Genomic DNA, 11,421 nt, shown 5'->3' on the forward strand with positions numbered 1-11,421 from the left:
GAAAATTGGCATGTAGAGGTTCATTTCTTCAAAACCATAGACTGTACTAGGCTAAAATTGCTTCTTTGCATAGGATGGCACTTGACAAAAATGGGTGCTCTTTGCCAGGCACCCCTGTGCATCTAAGCAGTCAGGTTTCCAGACATCAGCAAAATCTCCAGCCAAAAAAACATTTACTGCCCATTAAATAACCATTCTTTTTTATAACTTTATAGTTTATAGCATTTAGTTTAGGGAGACTAAAGAATTTTACTTCTAAATGTTTTTAGTTTATAATACTAATCATATGCTAATCACCATTTATGTAATCGGTTAATGTCAAATAAGTGGGCAAAAAGGTCAAAAATGACATAGTTTACACTTAAAATGTATTTGTTGCTAAACAAATTTGGATATATGCAAATTATGTAACTGCTAAACTTTAAGATTGTAAATTAAGTATTGTGTGCACTATCTTTTGGCTCAATTAACAATAAAAGTAAAAAATACAGATGAATAGCATATGGTAAGTATTATAAATTAATAATATATATATATTTTGAAGCCACAACTTGGTCTCCCTAATTGTATTGGTATATGATTTAAACTAGCCCTAACATTTTATTTTTATATTTGTACATTCTGTTAGAGGTGCTTATGTGTTGTGAATGGCTCCTTGGTTTGGCATCTAATACATTATGTGTTCAGTTCTTATTTTTGTGGAACAGAGTTAAAAAAAGAATTTTTAGAAGTCTAGTATATTCATGGGTGCTTGGGGAGTTTCTTGATAGAACATTATGTGTAGGGGGAGAAGCTAGGCATTTGTTCTTTGTGGAAAGGGTCTTAAATCTCATGCATTAAGCAAATTAGGTGATTGCAGCATGCACCATGGGCTTCAATAATTATATAATAGCAGATTTGATTTGCTGGAGATTGTGGTTTCGTACTGTACAATTGTCTAGAGTTATGAATAGGTATTGGATAAAGAAAGATAGATTTTTCCACTGTACCAAGCAGAACCTATTGGGTGCAGCAGTGCATATTCATGCCTTCAGGCCTGGAGTGACTTGGAGGGGGCACCTGTCCCTTACGTTTCCGCTTCGACCAATAGATACACCCCTGCAAGTTCAATAAGAATTGAAGGTGGCTAAATAATTTTCTAAGTTTAAATATAACTGAGGCAGTCTGCACAATTCACACAATGATAAGTCATGTCTAACTGATGACATCATACAAGAGTTGGTCGATTTGTTCTTTGCTTGCAAAACTTCTTACCTTTTTATCTGTAGGTATCATTAAGTGGAAAAGAATTAATTTGTCCAGAGCTATATACCTAAAATATGGAACACTTCACGAATTTGCGTGTCATCCTTGCGCAGGGGCCATGCTAATCTTCTCTGTATCGTTCCAATTTTAGTATATGTGCTGCCGAAGCAAGCACATTCCAAAAGCAAAGTCCTAAGATATATATACCCCACCATGTGCCTCAAGATTGATCTTAGGGAGAGTAAAAGATGGAAGTTAAATTCAGATGGGGTTTCAAAGACTGGAGAACACTTTACAATAAACAAGATAGAGCTACTTACTGGCAAAAAATTCAATATCCCATTAAGGAAAGGCCACCAATTTCTATACGTACCACAGTCAAATAAATTATGCAAATTAGCATGTGGAGGTTCATTTCTTTTGGAACCATAGGCTGTGCAAGATTAAAATTGCTCCTAAGTACAGAACAAGTGAAGTAGGAATGGAAAATGGCAAAATAGTTTTCTAAGACTTAATAGAAGTAATGAGACAACCTGCACAATTTAGACAAGAATTGAATTTGAAAATGATATGTCATGTCGAACTGATTTTGTCATAAAAAAGTTGGTCGATTTGTTCTTTGCTTGCAAAATTTCTTGACTTTTTATCTGCAGGTATCTTAAGTGGAATCGAATTAATTTGTCCAGAGCTATATACCTAAAATATGGAACGCTTCACGAATTTGCGTGTCATCCTTGCGCAGGGGCCATGCTAATCTTCTCTGTATCGTTCCAATTTTAGTATATGTGCTGCCGAAGCAAGCACATTCCAAAAGCAAAGTCCTAAGAGTTATATACCCCACCATGTGCCTCAAGATTGATCTTAGGGAGAGGGAAAGTTGGAAGTAAAATTTAAATAGGGTTTTATAAACTGGAGAACATTGACAAGATAGAGCTGCTAACTGGCAAAAAAATTCAATATCCCATTAAGAAATAGCCATCGATTTCCATACATACCACAGTGAAACAAATTATGAAAATTGGCATGTAGAGGTTCATTTCTTCAAAACCATAGACTGTACTAGACTAAAATTGCTTCTTTGCATTCTTTGGCTAGGATGGCACTTGACAAAAATGGGTGCTCTTTGCCAGGCACCCCTGTGCATCTAAGCAGCCAGGTTTCCAGACATCAGCAAAATCTCCAGCCAAAAAAACATTTACTGCCCATTAAATAACCATTCTTTTTTATAACTTTATAGTTTATAGCATTTAGTTTAGGGAGACTAAAGAATTTTACTTCTAAATGTTTTTAGTTTATAATACTAATCATATGCTAATCACCATTTATGTAATCGGTTAATGTCAAATAAGTGGGCAAAAAGGTAAAAAATGACATAGTTTACACTTAAAATGTATTTGTTGCTAAACAAATTTGGATATATGCAAATTATGTAACTGCTAAACTTTAAGATTGTAAATTAAGTATTGTGTGCACTATCTTTTGGCTCAATTAACAATAAAAGTAAAAAATACAGATGAATAGCATATGGTAAGTATTATAAATTAATAATATATATATATTTTGAAGCCACAACTTGGTCTCCCTAATTGTATTGGTATATGATTTAAACTAGCCCTAACATTTTATTTTTATATTTGTACATTCTGTTAGAGGTGCTTATGTGTTGTGAATGGCTCCTTGGTTTGACATCTAATACATTATGTGTTCAGTTCTTATTTTTGTGGAACAGAGTTAAAAAAAGAATTTTTAGAAGTCTAGTATATTCATGGGTGCTTGGGGAGTTTCTTGATAGAACATTATGTGTAGGGGGAGAAGCTAGGCATTTGTTCTTTGTGGAAAGGGTCTTAAATCTCATGCATTAAGCAAATTAGGTGATTGCAGCATGCACCATGGGCTTCAATAATTATATAATAGCAGATTTGATTTGCTGGAGATTGTGGTTTTGTACTGTACAATTGTCTAGAGTTATGAATAGGTATTGGATAAAGAAAGATAGATTTTTCCACTGTACCAAGCAGAACCTATTGGGTGCAGCAGTGCATATTCATGCCTTCAGGCCTGGAGTGACTTGGAGGGGGCACCTGTCCCTTACGTTTCCGCTTCGACCAATAGATACACCCCTGCAAGTTCAATAAGAATTGAAGGTGGCTAAATAATTTTCTAAGTTTAAATATAACTGAGGCAGTCTGCACAATTCACACAATGATAAGTCATGTCTAACTGATGACATCATACAAGAGTTGGTCGATTTGTTCTTTGCTTGCAAAACTTCTTACCTTTTTATCTGCAGGTATCATTAAGTGGAAAAGAATTAATTTGTCCAGAGCTATATACCTAAAATATGGAACGCTTCACGAATTTGCGTGTCATCCTTGCGCAGGGGCCATGCTAATCTTCTCTGTATCGTTCCAATTTTAGTATATGTGCTGCCGAAGCAAGCACATTCCAAAAGCAAAGTCCTAAGATATATATACCCCACCATGTGCCTCAAGATTGATCTTAGGGAGAGTAAAAGATGGAAGTTAAATTCAGATGGGGTTTCAAAGACTGGAGAACACTTTACAATAAACAAGATAGAGCTACTTACTGGCAAAAAATTCAATATCCCATTAAGGAAAGGCCACCAATTTCTATACGTACCACAGTCAAATAAATTATGCAAATTAGCATGTGGAGGTTCATTTCTTTTGGAACCATAGGCTGTACAAGATTAAAATTGCTCCTAAGTACAGAACAAGTGAAGTAGGAATGGAAAATGTTAAAATAGTTTTCTAAGACTTAATAGAAGTACTGAGACAACCTGCACAATTTAGACAAGAATTGAATTTGAAAATGATATGTCATGTCGAACTGATTTTGTCATAAAAAAGTTGGTCGATTTGTTCTTTGCTTGCAAAATTTCTTGACTTTTTATCTGCAGGTATCTTAAGTGGAATCGAATTAATTTGTCCAGAGCTATATACCTAAAATATGGAAGGCTTCACGAATTTGCGTGTCATCCTTGCGCAGGGGCCATGCTAATCTTCTCTGTATCGTTCCAATTTTAGTATATGTGCTGCCGAAGCAAGCACATTCCAAAAGCAAAGTCCTAAGATATATATACCCCACCATGTGCCTCAAGATTGATCTTAGGGAGAGTAAAAGATGGAAGTTAAATTCAGATGGGGTTTCAAAGACTGGAGAACACTTTACAATAAACAAGATAGAGCTACTTACTGGCAAAAAATTCAATATCCCATTAAGGAAAGGCCACCAATTTCTATACGTACCACAGTCAAATAAATTATGCAAATTAGCATGTGGAGGTTCATTTCTTTTGGAACCATAGGCTGTACAAGATTAAAATTGCTCCTAAGTACAGAACAAGTGAAGTAGGAATGGAAAATGGCAAAATAGTTTTCTAAGACTTAATAGAAGTACTGAGACAACCTGCACAATTTAGACAAGAATTGAATTTGAAAATGATATGTCATGTCGAACTGATTTTGTCATAAAAAAGTTGGTCGATTTGTTCTTTGCTTGCAAAATTTCTTGACTTTTTATCTGCAGGTATCTTAAGTGGAATCGAATTAATTTGTCCAGAGCTATATACCTAAAATATGGAACGCTTCACGAATTTGCGTGTCATCCTTGCGCAGGAGCCATGCTAATCTTCTCTGTATCATTCCAATTTTAGTATATGTGCTGCCGAAGCAAGCACATTCCAAAAGCAAAGTCCTAAGAGTTATATACCCCACCATGTGCCTCAAGATTGATCTTAGGGAGAGTGAAAGTTGGAAGTAAAATTTAAATAGGGTTTTATAAACTACAGAACATTAACAAGATAGAGCTGCTAACTGGCAAAAAAATTCAATATCCCATTAAGGAATAGCCATCGATTTCCATACATACCACAGTGAAATAAATTATGAAAATTGGCATGTAGAGGTTCATTTCTTCAAAACCATAGACTGTACTAGGCTATAATTGCTTCTTTGCATAGGATGGCACTTGACAAAAATGGGTGCTCTTTGCCAGGCACCCCTGTGCATCTAAGCAGCCAGGTTTCCAGACATCAGCAAAATCTCCAGCCAAAAAAACATTTACTGCCCATTAAATAACCATTCTTTTTTATAACTTTATAGTTTATAGCATTTAGTTTAGGGAGACTAAAGAATTTTACTTCTAAATGTTTTTAGTTTATAATACTAATCATATGCTAATCACCATTTATGTAATCGGTTAATGTCAAATAAGTGGGCAAAAAGGTCAAAAATGACATAGTTTACACTTAAAATGTATTTGTTGCTAAACAAATTTGGATATATGCAAATTATGTAACTGCTAAACTTTAAGATTGTAAATTAAGTATTGTGTGCACTATCTTTTGGCTCAATTAACAATAAAAGTAAAAAATACAGATGAATAGCATATGGTAAGTATTATAAATTAATAATATATATATATTTTGAAGCCACAACTTGGTCTCCCTAATTGTATTGGTATATGATTTAAACTAGCCCTAACATTTTATTTTTATATTTGTACATTCTGTTAGAGGTGCTTATGTGTTGTGAATGGCTCCTTGGTTTGGCATCTAATACATTATGTGTTCAGTTCTTATTTTTGTGGAACAGAGTTAAAAAAAGAAGTTTTAGAAGTCTAGTATATTCATGGGTGCTTGGGGAGTTTCTTGATAGAACATTATGTGTAGGGGGAGAAGCTAGGCATTTGTTCTTTGTGGAAAGGGTCTTAAATCTCATGCATTAAGCAAATTAGGTGATTGCAGCATGCACCATGGGCTTCAATAATTATATAATAGCAGATTTGATTTGCTGGAGATTGTGGTTTCGTACTGTACAATTGTCTAGAGTTATGAATAGGTATTGGATAAAGAAAGATAGATTTTTCCACTGTACCAAGCAGAACCTATTGGGTGCAGCAGTGCATATTCATGCCTTCAGGCCTGGAGTGACTTGGAGGGGGCACCTGTCCCTTACGTTTCCGCTTCGACCAATAGATACACCCCTGCAAGTTCAATAAGAATTGAAGGTGGCTAAATAATTTTCTAAGTTTAAATATAACTGAGGCAGTCTGCACAATTCACACAATGATAAGTCATGTCTAACTGATGACATCATACAAGAGTTGGTCGATTTGTTCTTTGCTTGCAAAACTTCTTACCTTTTTATCTGCAGGTATCATTAAGTGGAAAAGAATTAATTTGTCCAGAGCTATATACCTAAAATATGGAACGCTTCACGAATTTGCGTGTCATCCTTGCGCAGGGGCCATGCTAATCTTCTCTGTATCGTTCCAATTTTAGTATATGTGCTGCCGAAGCAAGCACATTCCAAAAGCAAAGTCCTAAGATATATATACCCCACCATGTGCCTCAAGATTGATCTTAGGGAGAGTAAAAGATGGAAGTTAAATTCAGATGGGGTTTCAAAGACTGGAGAACACTTTACAATAAACAAGATAGAGCTACTTACTGGCAAAAAATTCAATATCCCATTAAGGAAAGGCCACCAATTTCTATACGTACCACAGTCAAATAAATTATGCAAATTAGCATGTGGAGGTTCATTTCTTTTGGAACCATAGGCTGTACAAGATTAAAATTGCTCCTAAGTACAGAACAAGTGAAGTAGGAATGGAAAATGTTAAAATAGTTTTCTAAGACTTAATAGAAGTACTGAGACAACCTGCACAATTTAGACAAGAATTGAATTTGAAAATGATATGTCATGTCGAACTGATTTTGTCATAAAAAAGTTGGTCGATTTGTTCTTTGCTTGCAAAATTTCTTGACTTTTTATCTGCAGGTATCTTAAGTGGAATCGAATTAATTTGTCCAGAGCTATATACCTAAAATATGGAAGGCTTCACGAATTTGCGTGTCATCCTTGCGCAGGGGCCATGCTAATCTTCTCTGTATCGTTCCAATTTTAGTATATGTGCTGCCGAAGCAAGCACATTCCAAAAGCAAAGTCCTAAGATATATATACCCCACCATGTGCCTCAAGATTGATCTTAGGGAGAGTAAAAGATGGAAGTTAAATTCAGATGGGGTTTCAAAGACTGGAGAACACTTTACAATAAACAAGATAGAGCTACTTACTGGCAAAAAATTCAATATCCCATTAAGGAAAGGCCACCAATTTCTATACGTACCACAGTCAAATAAATTATGCAAATTAGCATGTGGAGGTTCATTTCTTTTGGAACCATAGGCTGTACAAGATTAAAATTGCTCCTAAGTACAGAACAAGTGAAGTAGGAATGGAAAATGGCAAAATAGTTTTCTAAGACTTAATAGAAGTACTGAGACAACCTGCACAATTTAGACAAGAATTGAATTTGAAAATGATATGTCATGTCGAACTGATTTTGTCATAAAAAAGTTGGTCGATTTGTTCTTTGCTTGCAAAATTTCTTGACTTTTTATCTGCAGGTATCTTAAGTGGAATCGAATTAATTTGTCCAGAGCTATATACCTAAAATATGGAACGCTTCACGAATTTGCGTGTCATCCTTGCGCAGGAGCCATGCTAATCTTCTCTGTATCATTCCAATTTTAGTATATGTGCTGCCGAAGCAAGCACATTCCAAAAGCAAAGTCCTAAGAGTTATATACCCCACCATGTGCCTCAAGATTGATCTTAGGGAGAGTGAAAGTTGGAAGTAAAATTTAAATAGGGTTTTATAAACTGGAGAACATTAACAAGATAGAGCTGCTAACTGGCAAAAAAATTCAATATCCCATTAAGGAATAGCCATCGATTTCCATACATACCACAGTGAAATAAATTATGAAAATTGGCATGTAGAGGTTCATTTCTTCAAAACCATAGACTGTACTAGGCTATAATTGCTTCTTTGCATAGGATGGCACTTGACAAAAATGGGTGCTCTTTGCCAGGCACCCCTGTGCATCTAAGCAGCCAGGTTTCCAGACATCAGCAAAATCTCCAGCCAAAAAAACATTTACTGCCCATTAAATAACCATTCTTTTTTATAACTTTATAGTTTATAGCATTTAGTTTAGGGAGACTAAAGAATTTTACTTCTAAATGTTTTTAGTTTATAATACTAATCATATGCTAATCACCATTTATGTAATCGGTTAATGTCAAATAAGTGGGCAAAAAGGTCAAAAATGACATAGTTTACACTTAAAATGTATTTGTTGCTAAACAAATTTGGATATATGCAAATTATGTAACTGCTAAACTTTAAGATTGTAAATTAAGTATTGTGTGCACTATCTTTTGGCTCAATTAACAATAAAAGTAAAAAATACAGATGAATAGCATATGGTAAGTATTATAAATTAATAATATATATATATTTTGAAGCCACAACTTGGTCTCCCTAATTGTATTGGTATATGATTTAAACTAGCCCTAACATTTTATTTTTATATTTGTACATTCTGTTAGAGGTGCTTATGTGTTGTGAATGGCTCCTTGGTTTGGCATCTAATACATTATGTGTTCAGTTCTTATTTTTGTGGAACAGAGTTAAAAAAAGAAGTTTTAGAAGTCTAGTATATTCATGGGTGCTTGGGGAGTTTCTTGATAGAACATTATGTGTAGGGGGAGAAGCTAGGCATTTGTTCTTTGTGGAAAGGGTCTTAAATCTCATGCATTAAGCAAATTAGGTGATTGCAGCATGCACCATGGGCTTCAATAATTATATAATAGCAGATTTGATTTGCTGGAGATTGTGGTTTCGTACTGTACAATTGTCTAGAGTTATGAATAGGTATTGGATAAAGAAAGATAGATTTTTCCACTGTACCAAGCAGAACCTATTGGGTGCAGCAGTGCATATTCATGCCTTCAGGCCTGGAGTGACTTGGAGGGGGCACCTGTCCCTTACGTTTCCGCTTCGACCAATAGATACACCCCTGCAAGTTCAATAAGAATTGAAGGTGGCTAAATAATTTTCTAAGTTTAAATATAACTGAGGCAGTCTGCACAATTCACACAATGATAAGTCATGTCTAACTGATGACATCATACAAGAGTTGGTCGATTTGTTCTTTGCTTGCAAAACTTCTTACCTTTTTATCTGTAGGTATCATTAAGTGGAAAAGAATTAATTTGTCCAGAGCTATATACCTAAAATATGGAACGCTTCACGAATTTGCGTGTCATCCTTGCGCAGGGGCCATGCTAATCTTCTCTGTATCGTTCCAATTTTAGTATATGTGCTGCCGAAGCAAGCACATTCCAAAAGCAAAGTCCTAAGATATATATACCCCACCATGTGCCTCAAGATTGATCTTAGGGAGAGTAAAAGATGGAAGTTAAATTCAGATGGGGTTTCAAAGACTGGAGAACACTTTACAATAAACAAGATAGAGCTACTTACTGGCAAAAAATTCAATATCCCATTAAGGAAAGGCCACCAATTTCTATACGTACCACAGTCAAATAAATTATGCAAATTAGCATGTGGAGGTTCATTTCTTTTGGAACCATAGGCTGTACAAGATTAAAATTGCTCCTAAGTACAGAACAAGTGAAGTAGGAATGGAAAATGTTAAAATAGTTTTCTAAGACTTAATAGAAGTACTGAGACAACCTGCACAATTTAGACAAGAATTGAATTTGAAAATGATATGTCATGTCGAACTGATTTTGTCATAAAAAAGTTGGTCGATTTGTTCTTTGCTTGCAAAATTTCTTGACTTTTTATCTGCAGGTATCTTAAGTGGAATCGAATTAATTTGTCCAGAGCTATATACCTAAAATATGGAACGCTTCACGAATTTGCGTGTCATCCTTGCGCAGGGGCCATGCTAATCTTCTCTGTATCGTTCCAATTTTAGTATATGTGCTGCCGAAGCAAGCACATTCCAAAAGCAAAGTCCTAAGATATATATACCCCACCATGTGCCTCAAGATTGATCTTAGGGAGAGTAAAAGATGGAAGTTAAATTCAGATGGGGTTTCAAAGACTGGAGAACACTTTACAATAAACAAGATAGAGCTACTTACTGGCAAAAAATTCAATATCCCATTAAGGAAAGGCCACCAATTTCTATACGTACCACAGTCAAATAAATTATGCAAATTAGCATGTGGAGGTTCATTTCTTTTGGAACCATAGGCTGTACAAGATTAAAATTGCTCCTAAGTACAGAACAAGTGAAGTAGGAATGGAAAATGGCAAAATAGTTTTCTAAGACTTAATAGAAGTACTGAGACAACCTGCACAATTTAGACAAGAATTGAATTTGAAAATGATATGTCATGTCGAACTGATTTTGTCATAAAAAAGTTGGTCGATTTGTTCTTTGCTTGCAAAATTTCTTGACTTTTTATCTGCAGGTATCTTAAGTGGAATCGAATTAATTTGTCCAGAGCTATATACCTAAAATATGGAACGCTTCACGAATTTGCGTGTCATCCTTGCGCAGGGGCCATGCTAATCTTCTCTGTATCGTTCCAATTTTAGTATATGTGCTGCCGAAGCAAGCACATTCCAAAAGCAAAGTCCTAAGAGTTATATACCCCACCATGTGCCTCAAGATTGATCTTAGGGAGAGTGAAAGTTGGAAGTAAAATTTAAATAGGGTTTTATAAACTGGAGAACATTAACAAGATAGAGCTGCTAACTGGCAAAAAAATTCAATATCCCATTAAGGAATAGCCATCGATTTCCATACATATCACAGTGAAACAAATTATGAAAATTGGCATGTAGAGGTTCATTTCTTCAAAACCATAGACTGTACTAGGCTAAAATTGCTTCTTTGCATTCTTTGGCTAGGATGGCACTTGACAAAAATGGGTGCTCTTTGCCAGGCACCCCTGTGCATCTAAGCAGCCAGGTTTCCAGACATCAGCAAAATCTCCAGCCAAAAAAACATTTACTGCCCATTAAATAACCATTCTTTTTTATAACTTTATAGTTTATAGCATTTAGTTTAGGGAGACTAAAGAATTTTACTTCTAAATGTTTTTAGTTTATAATACTAATCATATGCTAATCACCATTTATGTAATCGGTTAATGTCAAATAAGTGGGCAAAAAGGTCAAAAATGACATAGTTTACACTTAAAATGTATTTGTTGCTAAACAAATTTGGATATATGCAAATTATGTAACTGCTAAACTTTAAGATTGTAAATTAAGTATTGTGTGCACTATCTTTTGGCTCAATTAACAATAAAAGTAAAA

General features: G+C 34.9%; 11 non-coding genes across 11 annotated transcripts; all 11 read right to left on the minus strand.

The window, feature by feature from the left end:
• Positions 1-1,313: 1,313 nt before the first annotated feature.
• On the minus strand, positions 1,314-1,420 carry LOC148538534 (U6 spliceosomal RNA). The gene has a single exon (XR_015872409.1). It is a non-coding gene; the product is annotated as a U6 spliceosomal RNA (small nuclear RNA).
• A 522-nt stretch (positions 1,421-1,942) lies between these two features.
• LOC148538535 (U6 spliceosomal RNA) lies at positions 1,943-2,049 on the minus strand. Its single transcript, XR_015872434.1, has one exon. It is a non-coding gene; the product is annotated as a U6 spliceosomal RNA (small nuclear RNA).
• Positions 2,050-3,580: 1,531 nt separating this feature from the next.
• Positions 3,581-3,687, minus strand: LOC148538536 (U6 spliceosomal RNA). Its single transcript, XR_015872445.1, has one exon. It is a non-coding gene; the product is annotated as a U6 spliceosomal RNA (small nuclear RNA).
• Positions 3,688-4,209: 522 nt separating this feature from the next.
• On the minus strand, positions 4,210-4,316 carry LOC148538537 (U6 spliceosomal RNA). The gene has a single exon (XR_015872426.1). It is a non-coding gene; the product is annotated as a U6 spliceosomal RNA (small nuclear RNA).
• Positions 4,317-4,838: 522 nt separating this feature from the next.
• Positions 4,839-4,945, minus strand: LOC148538538 (U6 spliceosomal RNA). Its single transcript, XR_015872431.1, has one exon. It is a non-coding gene; the product is annotated as a U6 spliceosomal RNA (small nuclear RNA).
• A 1,522-nt stretch (positions 4,946-6,467) lies between these two features.
• Positions 6,468-6,574, minus strand: LOC148538539 (U6 spliceosomal RNA). Its single transcript, XR_015872452.1, has one exon. It is a non-coding gene; the product is annotated as a U6 spliceosomal RNA (small nuclear RNA).
• A 522-nt stretch (positions 6,575-7,096) lies between these two features.
• On the minus strand, positions 7,097-7,203 carry LOC148538540 (U6 spliceosomal RNA). Its single transcript, XR_015872428.1, has one exon. It is a non-coding gene; the product is annotated as a U6 spliceosomal RNA (small nuclear RNA).
• Positions 7,204-7,725: 522 nt separating this feature from the next.
• On the minus strand, positions 7,726-7,832 carry LOC148538541 (U6 spliceosomal RNA). The gene has a single exon (XR_015872432.1). It is a non-coding gene; the product is annotated as a U6 spliceosomal RNA (small nuclear RNA).
• Positions 7,833-9,354: 1,522 nt separating this feature from the next.
• LOC148538542 (U6 spliceosomal RNA) lies at positions 9,355-9,461 on the minus strand. Its single transcript, XR_015872453.1, has one exon. It is a non-coding gene; the product is annotated as a U6 spliceosomal RNA (small nuclear RNA).
• Positions 9,462-9,983: 522 nt separating this feature from the next.
• Positions 9,984-10,090, minus strand: LOC148538543 (U6 spliceosomal RNA). Its single transcript, XR_015872414.1, has one exon. It is a non-coding gene; the product is annotated as a U6 spliceosomal RNA (small nuclear RNA).
• Positions 10,091-10,612: 522 nt separating this feature from the next.
• LOC148538544 (U6 spliceosomal RNA) lies at positions 10,613-10,719 on the minus strand. Its single transcript, XR_015872416.1, has one exon. It is a non-coding gene; the product is annotated as a U6 spliceosomal RNA (small nuclear RNA).
• Between the last annotated feature and the right edge of the window lie 702 nt (positions 10,720-11,421).

This window comes from Taudactylus pleione, unplaced genomic scaffold, assembly GCF_031769625.1.
Source record: "Taudactylus pleione unplaced genomic scaffold, aTauple2 ptg000040l, whole genome shotgun sequence".
Lineage (NCBI taxonomy): Eukaryota > Metazoa > Chordata > Amphibia > Anura > Myobatrachidae > Taudactylus > Taudactylus pleione.